Source organism: Saccoglossus kowalevskii, chromosome 11, assembly GCF_978046115.1.
Source record: "Saccoglossus kowalevskii chromosome 11, keSacKowa6.1, whole genome shotgun sequence".
In the NCBI taxonomy this organism is placed as follows: domain Eukaryota; kingdom Metazoa; phylum Hemichordata; class Enteropneusta; family Harrimaniidae; genus Saccoglossus; species Saccoglossus kowalevskii.
In genome coordinates this window covers 7,256,109-7,266,128 of record NC_140651.1, presented here as the reverse complement: position 1 = coordinate 7,266,128, position 10,020 = coordinate 7,256,109, and the positions used below count along the sequence as shown (strand labels likewise).

General features: G+C 36.2%; 1 long non-coding RNA gene across 1 annotated transcript; it reads right to left on the bottom strand.

Moving 5' to 3' along the window:
* Window positions 1-6,148: 6,148 nt before the first annotated feature.
* LOC146736145 (uncharacterized) lies at window positions 6,149-9,814 on the bottom strand. The gene is made up of 2 exons (XR_014930893.1): window positions 9,763-9,814; window positions 6,149-6,276 (listed from the first exon to the last, which is right to left on the bottom strand). It is a non-coding gene; the product is annotated as an uncharacterized LOC146736145 (long non-coding RNA).
* Between the last annotated feature and the right edge of the window lie 206 nt (window positions 9,815-10,020).

Below are 10,020 nucleotides of genomic sequence, written 5' to 3'. Positions count from 1 at the left end.
TGACAAACATATGTAAAATTAACAAATACACAAAGAGGTGTAATATTAGGTTTTATTTTATGCTTAGAAATATTTTCTTTCACTCAGCTCATGCATGTAACTGCCATTCAGCTTTACGGTCCTTCAGCATCGGGGAAAACAACAATAATTATACAAAACACATCGCGAAGACTCAACAATCAGGAAAGAAACCCCAGACAACCATGTCGTACTTGTGGTGAAATACATTTTGTATTTCACGTCAGAATAATGTTTAAAATAAAATATTCAGTCCAAGCCAAATCGAGGTCAAAGGGTCAGGTTGCGTGCATATAATTATATACAGTTAAAACAAAAAGTATTTGAACTTTTGTCAGCTGTTCAACATCTATAAAAACCAGAAAGACAATTATAAGACAATGTGAACCTCGGAAATTATTCTGTTAGTCTGAATTTTAAATGCGCGCGAGCGAGCAGGTGGGCGGTGATATTTCGGGGTTTGCGCGGTCGAAAACAAAGCGGAAATTGTCCGGTCGAATTCAACAAGCGGTCGCAAAAGCGAGAGAAAAAGGTGATTGGAAAGCGGAAGCGGGCGGGAGGTTGTGCGAAAGGAGTACTGTAACTTTGCACAACTTTCTTTTAAATCGTTTTATTTTCCAAGTCAATATTCTATTTTACTAATACATTTTTTTTCTAACGCAATGGCGAAGAAAAGAAAGAAAGCGTTGACAGACGAGGCAAAGAAAAATCTGCCACTCAGTGTCGCACTCTGACACAGCAATTTTTTTTCAAACATCGGCCATTTTGTTTCACCATGAAAACCGTTTTTAGATGTCTTATCAGAGACACTTGAAGGATTATCTTGTTTGTAAACTGTCAGCGTGTACAGTGGGACAGTAATGTTTGTCAGAGGATTATCCCTCGTTGTTCGTTTGCATAACAATGGAAAACCCGAACGTTCCTGGAGTACGGACTCAAATGCCAGCAGTTTTCTTCATTTTTCACGCTCGAGCTTGAAATTATTCATTATCTCTTTATGAGTTCTATGATTTCAGTGGTTAACATGTTTGGCCATTTTTAGTGTATATTTATAATAATGCAGCAAATCTACAGTGTTTTATTAACCAAAACTGTTTTTCGCGTTTTTCTCGAGTTGAAGTTTTGATCGAGTACGACTCATTGGGACCGCCGCTAAATCAAGTGCGTTCGGACTAGGACATTCAAACTCGCAGTTATCGTTCAAAAGATAATGATGGTGCGAAATATGTCTGGGTTTTTAAAGAAAATGCTTTGTCACAGAATAATAGTCTGTTAATGGTGCCAAGTATGAAATAATTTGGGGACAAAAAAACAAACCTGCATAGAAATCGGAATAATAGATCTTTTGATTATCGGAGACGCATTTCAATGGACTTGATTACGGACAATGCATGACGTAAATTTCACCAGGAAATTCCGCAGTGTGCTCTCGCAATCGCGGACTTAGTCATTTTTACAAGGTTCGCCATTTTTTATGTCAAGTGATAATGATGTAAACAATGTCTGTCCAGTTTGTGCGAACTTGCACCTCTATACTTAGTCTTTTGATATATATAACCTAAATTACTGTTCTGAACGAGACAACAGACAGAGAATGTTTTATTTAAAAACGTCACAAAACCTTCTCGCTACCTTAAGGGAAATTTTCACTTTTTTCTTGATTTTTCAAAAATTGATAAAACGGTTACTTTAGACCTTGATACATCACCCCAGGTTTACAAAAGAACGAAATTGCGAAATAACGTTGCTCAAATTAGTGTTTTAAAACACTAGCAGAAAAGACTGCAACTGGCGTTTCGTGGATATTTGCATAATGTTTATCTTTGAAAGGGTTTAAATGATAACATCTTATCTGTATACTCTGTTGTTGACGATTCTGATATAACGGGTGATAAGCTTCCAGTTGCAAACAATGCGTGTTTATCTAACGTCCATTGTCAGCATTATTGTCAGTCGAGACTTCGTCGGAGCATAGATTTAAAATTTTAGATCCATGGTCGGAGAAACATGGTCATACAGTACTCATTTCGCCCAACCTTCCGCTTTTACATCGACCGCTTATCGCTTAATTTCCGACCACGCGGTCTTGTCCGACCGGAAACCGACCGCATTTTAATCGCGTTTTTGTTTTTCGCTCGCTCGCTCATTGAAAACATTGACCGCTCGCCCAAACACTGAAAACTGGCTCATGGGTGGTCGAAATGGTGGTTTTGATAGTAAAGTGTGAACATACAACTAGTATTAACTATTATTTAATTCTGTACGACACTTCAAATCTAGTAGTTGTATAGCACTTGTATCGTGAAAGCAACTGAACTGGAACCTCTTGTTACGTGTTTTGGGTGCTTGTTCTAGATGTAATATTTTTTTTTATTTTAATGAGACAGTTACATGAAAAACGCCTAGGTAACTCCTTTTGACAGAGCAGAGAAACGAGGAAATGTTAGTGATTAATTCCAAAAATAACGATACCGAATCCACATCGGTCCACGTCTGGTAAAGTTTGACATTAAATTTTTAAAATTAAGTCACGATCATTGAATGAGCTCGGTCTATACCGTATACGTACCGCAAAAGTGTTCCCACAAAAAATATTTTCGACTAAAAACGGCCACATGCCCTGAAAAAATCGAACAGAGCTTGACATGTATGAATAATTTATTGGGCTTAAAGAAAAACGTGTCAAATTTAGTTATAGCCATAACTATTTGGTGGCCAGTCGATGAACAATTCAAAACTCAGGATTCACACGGAAGTCCTTCAGGGCTGAAAATCATCGACGCTACTCTGGTTTACTTTATTTCACAACTTGCAGAGAAAACTGATTCGCGTGAACTCTAATGTATCTTAGCCTAGTATTTTCTTTTTGAACTAAGGTCAAGTTCCATCAGTTTGTCAAAATATATGTTTTTCAGCGAATAATTTTGAAGCCTGTCACAGCACAAAAACTATGTGAATCGACGCCGGTGATTGGATTGTACGACGACCCTTCAATTAGCGTCAAATATGCTTTGCTACAACATCATTGATTGGCTGAGAGTCACCTGATCGGAGCACGACCTGGGTCACAGAACCATATTTGTCCGTATTATCAACAGGACTTTGCAAAATAACAACACCCACATTTTCAATCTTTTTTAGTGCGGAAGTTGCCAACAATGTTAAAATAAATCGTGAATTTCATGGATTCGAATAAAATAAAGCAAGCGATTGATAAGGATGATTATTAATATTTTCCTCGATGCTCTTCGAATTTTTATTTTTTTTATTTCAAGGTAAGAAATGGCTAGTTGAAGTTGCATCGTCTTCAATGCGGTTGTTTCACCGCGAACAACTCTAGCTCTGTTTTTGGGCATGGTTTAGTTTTGCGATGTAAAATAAAATATATATTAAAATAATAATACTTGATTAATTATTTGGGGTTTCAGCCCACAAATTACGGACATGATCCCCATGAATTACGGTCAATGTTTGTCTTCTCTCGGCTGATTGTCACGGTGTTGATCGACGCCCTTCCTAAACTCAGTATGGAGAAACCAACGGGGATCGACATTCCAAACAAACAATCGAAATTATCAACGAAAGACGAGATTTTTATAGATATTTACAAACATACTGTCATGACAAACATATGTAAAATTAACAAATACACAAAGAGGTGTAATATTAGGTTTTATTTTAGGCTTAGAAATATTTTCTTTCACTCAGCTCATGCATGTAACTGCCATTTAGCTTTACGGTCCTTCAGCATCGGGGAAAACAACAATAATTATACAAAACACATCGCGAAGACTCAACAATCAGGAAAGAAACCCCAGACAACCATGTCGTACTTGTGTTGAAATACATTTTGTATTTCACGTCAGAATATTGTTTAAAATAAAATATTCAGTCCAAGCCAAATCGAGGTCAAAGGGTCAGGTTGCGTGCATATAATTATATACAGTTAAAACAAAAAGTATTTGAACTTTTGTCAGCTGTTCAACATCTATAAAAACCAGAAAGACAATTATAAGACAATGTGAACCTCGGAAATTATTCTGTTAGTCTGAATTTTAAATGCGCGCGAGCGAGCAGGTGGGCGGTGATATTTCGGGGTTTGCGCGGTCGAAAACAAAGCGGAAATTGTCCGGTCGAATTCAACAAGCGGTCGCAAAAGCGAGAGAAAAAGGTGATTGGAAAGCGGAAGCGGGCGGGAGGTTGTGCGAAAGGAGTACTGTAACTTTGCACAACTTTCTTTTAAATCGTTTTATTTTCCAAGTCAATATTCTATTTTACTAATACATTTTTTTTCTAACGCAATGGCGAAGAAAAGAAAGAAAGCGTTGACAGACGAGGCAAAGAAAAATCTGCCACTCAGTGTCGCACTCTGACACAGCAATTTTTTTTCAAACATCGGCCATTTTGTTTCACCATGAAAACCGTTTTTAGATGTCTTATCAGAGACACTTGAAGGATTATCTTGTTTGTAAACTGTCAGCGTGTACAGTGGGACAGTAATGTTTGTCAGAGGATTATCCCTCGTTGTTCGTTTGCATAACAATGGAAAACCCGAACGTTCCTGGAGTACGGACTCAAATGCCAGCAGTTTTCTTCATTTTTCACGCTCGAGCTTGAAATTATTCATTATCTCTTTATGAGTTCTATGATATCAGTGGTTAACATGTTTGGCCATTTTTAGTGTATATTTATAATAATGCAGCAAATCTACAGTGTTTTATTAACCAAAACTGTTTTTCGCGTTTTTCTCGAGTTGAAGTTTTGATCGAGTACGACTCATTGGGACCGCCGCTAAATCAAGTGCGTTCGGACTAGGACATTCAAACTCGCAGTTATCGTTCAAAAGATAATGATGGTGCGAAATATGTCTGGGTTTTTAAAGAAAATGCTTTGTCACAGAATAATAGTCTGTTAAAGGTGCCAAGTATGAAATAATTTGGGGACAAAAAAACAAACCTGCATAGAAATCGGAATAATAGATCTTTTGATTATCGGAGACGCATTTCAATGGACTTGATTACGGACAATGCATGACGTAAATTTCACCAGGAAATTCCGCAGTGTGCTCTCGCAATCGCGGACTTAGTCATTTTTACAAGGTTCGCCATTTTTTATGTCAAGTGATAATGATGTAAACAATGTCTGTCCAGTTTGTGCGAACTTGCACCTCTATACTTAGTCTTTTGATATATATAACCTAAATTACTGTTCTGAACGAGACAACAGACAGAGAATGTTTTATTTAAAAACGTCACAAAACCTTCTCGCTACCTTAAGGTGGAGATGCAGTCTACGTGACAGGTATTTTAATTAGTTAATTAAGAAACCAAGATGACCTCCCTTGTCCACAAAACTATATATTTTCGGAAAGATTATTGTATGAATTTTAAAATGTTGTTAGTATTTTTTTTATAGACACTGTAGTTTGAAATATGCACAAAAATGTGCTTTTTTGGTCAAAAGTGATTTAAAAAAAAATCGATTCTAAACCATGCGTCTGTTTCCTGTCAAAATTGATTTATGGGTACATCTGTTTACGATTAAGAAAGTGCCGTCTTGAAAACTGTCTACCAGTTGTCAATTTTGCAAGGCAGCATCTCAAATTTCACTACTTCAAGTTTATGCATAAATTAACACCCAGAGTTAGTGGGACCAGCGCAATACAAACGTGACCTTGATAATAGGATTGTGTTCAAATAATAGAAGCTGACATTTTTGGACTAACATTATGTAATTGAAACACAAAATATTAGTATTAGAGGGATTACAAAAGAGGCTATAGTTAATACGGGCAGATGATTTGCTGGAGCCGTTGGTAAATTTATGTAATTGATTTTGCTGTGACAAGGTATACATGTATGAACAGTTATGTGAATATGGTGTTGTGTGTTATAGGAAGTAGGTGATGTCTTACGTCTTTTGGTTATGTCATTTGAATCAAGAGGGTTAAAGTACTTGATCGGAAAGAATGATTATATTTGTTGTTTGGCAGTGAATGGCTTATTTGTACTTGACTGTGACCCACCCACCACTCGATTGTAATTTGGCCAGCTGCTATTAGACATCACTCAGCATGACTAGATGGAAGACAACCATGTAAAAATAGTGTGAATAGAATAAACGTCTGTAATGAACAAGGAAAAAATAAAGTTTTTATTTTTTATCTTAACCATCAATATACAACAAGTTTACAAAAAAATTCGAGTAAGAATAAAGTAAAAAGTTGAACCAATACAGGTGATGGTTGAATTATCTCGCCTGGAAGAAAATAAAAAAAATAGTGGTAAGGATTATATATTGTAATGAATGATTTGAGTAAGGTGTTGAGTAGAGGAATGTTCAATAGGAAGAACATTGTCGAAATGCTTTGGATATGATTGGACTTTCCATAAATTAAATCTTGAGGCACATTGTAAATAACTAGTGAGAGGATGCTGAAAGCACTACCGTGCATTCAAGCATCCCCTCAATGAAAACACAGGTTATGCACATTATAATGAGGTAAATTAGTGTTGTAAACGGAGTGTCATGATTAAATCTGGTATGATGTGCATGGAACGACTCATGGTGCAAAAGTAGATAAGTGTCGACGGAAGACCCAAATGATAGGTATCACCACCGACCAATTTGGTAGTAGTCATATTGCCGAAAATACTATATCTTGTTGTTTTCAATAAGTATATGTGCAGCAACAATAAACTGTACAAAACCAGTAGTTAACTGTTTACAAGACAGTATTATAGACCCATATCATGCAAAGTTACAGGGTGTTGTACAAATATACCCCCTTACTTTTAGGCTATTGTATGTTCATCCAACTGTCCATTCAGAATGAATAAGAAATAAAGTAGGTGCAAAGAGACTATATGGAATGTAATTGTACTTCATAGAGTTATCAATGATGATATCAATTCCATCAGACTGATAGAACCGGTAAAAGTAATGAATTTATCGCATGGCAATGGTAATGTGTCATCTGACATATAACCGGAGTGAACTGACCATGTGCAAAAACAGCATTGTTGATTTGCATAAGACAGCCCACACACATGCTATAAGGAGTAAACTTCTTGCATCACCAATGACAGGGCTGTAAATGAGTCAACATCAAACCAGAAACATAGAATGTAAATGCATGGACCTGTTTGTACAGAATCCCAGTTCATCCCTCATTATTTATGTGGATCATATTAAAAAGATCTCAAACCATAATGAGGCCAATGAAAAACAAATTTGGTGTTTCCAGTATTAGAGTAAAAACTATTGGGTAGTTAGGCAGATATTTTATTATTTTAGATTTATTTTTTCCCCAACATGTTCAGTCTATATCAAATACAATCATTTTAAACAATTTTTTTTACATGATGATATTACTATCAAATTTTGTTTATTTTAGAAAAAGGTAACTCATTTCCATAAAAATAAAATTAATAACAAATGACAACACATGTCATTGTTTAAGATTGAGGTGAGTGGCATGAACTGTTGATCGGTGGCACAATTTCAAAAATGGCAGCTGGCAACAGAAAAACCTTCACTGATGTACATGTGTATGTAGTGAGCACAAGGAATTGGCCCCTATCAGTTTCTGCCTAATAAATGACAGTTATGTACATTCCAATCTGATTAAAATCTGATGTAGTGTACAGGCTTTAATTATTTTGGCTATAAACTTGTTTTAATTTTATTTTGTATTACTTTTGTTATTAATGCCCTTTTATTTTATTATTTTACTTTGATTTTGATTTTTTTAATTCCGCCCTATCTACATCTGATCTGACGCCTATGTAAGTCCCGTTCAAATCTCGCGTAAGTAACAGCCAATCACAGTCCCCCTTTTAAACAGGCTGTCGGTTGCTTACTTTTCAGTGTATACGGGCAATTCTTCTGTACATTTATATTTTGCCCACTTGAATAAACCATTAATAGAAAATTGCTAGTATATTTTTATTTGCAAAAGAAATTCCACAGCATTTTACAATTTTTGTCATTTCATTGAATATTTTTTTCACTTCCAACAAATGTGTACACTTCCAGATACATCTTCGCCAGCCAGGGTTCGTTCATTCAGTCATCGCTTCAATTTTACATCACTGAGCATAATTATCTAGAATGGAAGCAAAAAAAAGTAAATCGTAATGATTAGAACACTGTAAACAGCTATAGTAAACAATGTAAACTGATTTTAAATTGTATAGCGGTCACCGGCCCACGGCATCGACGCAGAAAATTGGAGCAAAAAAATATTTCCTGATCAATTGCGATGTGTTCCAAATAAAAAATATTTTATTCCAGTCCAAATCAGCTCATTTACTTTAATAAAGTGTTATTGTGTAATGTACAAAATGTTGATACAATTTGATGAATATTGACAGCTACGGCTTCAATACCGTAGACGATTTTGGCCCGATCGTCAACAAAACATCACCCGTCTCCAGGGCCGGCGACTGGAAAAAAACACTGGTGTTCGGTCGAACCGGTGGAAACAAAATCGTCACTCCCAGAATAACTATGCAAAATAACGATCTAAAGTCGAACCATTCGAGCCACAATATTAACATAAAAATGACTTTCGTTGCATTTGACAATGATAAACTCCGCCATTTTATTTGAGTGTGTTTGCCATCAGACTCAGCTCGGTGACGTCATCATGTGCGCTATAAAAGGAGGTCTGTGATTCGTTGACTAAAATCGTCGATAGTGGGTCTCGTTGAAATCTCGTTACATAGGCATCGGTTCAGATGTAGGTAGGGCGGAATTAAAAAAAATCACAAAATCAAAATCAAAGTAAAATAATAAAATAAAAGGGCATTAATAACAAAAGTAATAAAAAATAAAATTAAAATAAGTTTATAGCCAAAATAATTAAAGCGTGTACACTACATCAGATTTTAATCAGATTGTGTACATTCCTGCTGTGGCCATTTACCTACAGTAGCAACATCACAAGCATGATAAAAGCCCCCTGATGTACACATTGCAGCTCTTGCTGTTTCTTGCATGTGACAAAAATCCGCCTAAATCACAAGAAACTTGTATTGAGCCAAACAATGATCATGAAAAAGTAAGAATGAATACAGCCAGCCATGCCAATATGGTGAATCAAATGCAATTTCTTGCATGACTTTCTGCTCAATATTATAGTGTGTGGTAGCCTATGCCGAATAATCAATGGTGTGGTCACAAATGATCATGAAGATTAATCATGATCACATACTTCATATACATTATAACATTACATTAATGGGCAAAGACTATAAATCATATCCATGCCCCTAGACATGGCTACATCCGAGGTCATCATTTTGCCAATGCCATTCTTGCATGTCATTATTGCTGGTTGCATAGACTAGACTATTAATGTACAAGTATTTACACATATCGGCCTTAATTGGTTTTAGATGCTATTTTATTGAGATCCATCGCGACAACTGTGGCCGTGAAGGACCGGTAGGTTAGGTAATTGTTACTAGTCGCACCGTGCACACACATCATACGAGTTCACAGGCCATAGGCCTAGCAAATCGCTGTCATCATTTATATACGATGCAATATTTATTTTTGGTCATTAGTTTCTCTGATTCATGACATTATGTGCCAATAAATCCTGAAAATTGGCTTTGCTAAGCGATGAGTCGTTTAGTACAAAACACTGAATGATCATAGCATGGTGTGCAGAGTTTTAGAGGTAAAGCAATTGTTAAGAATATATTAAAATTTGTGGAAAAGGGCAAAGGCTCTTACCTTAGTACAATTTCTGTACGGCGTCCTGGGCTGGCTGGCAAAATAACCACGTCATCGAAAGATGCGTGTACGTGTACTGTAGACAATTTCCATGACGCTGCACTGCATGCGTAGAGTCAACGTCACGATTTCTGCGTATCAATTTTTCTCCGCCTTTTTCAACAAATAATTCACTTTTTTATCATGGGAAAACGTCGTCAATCTTATTTTATTAGCCTGAACTTTGTCTTGACAGCGCAAATTATACCCAAATAAACG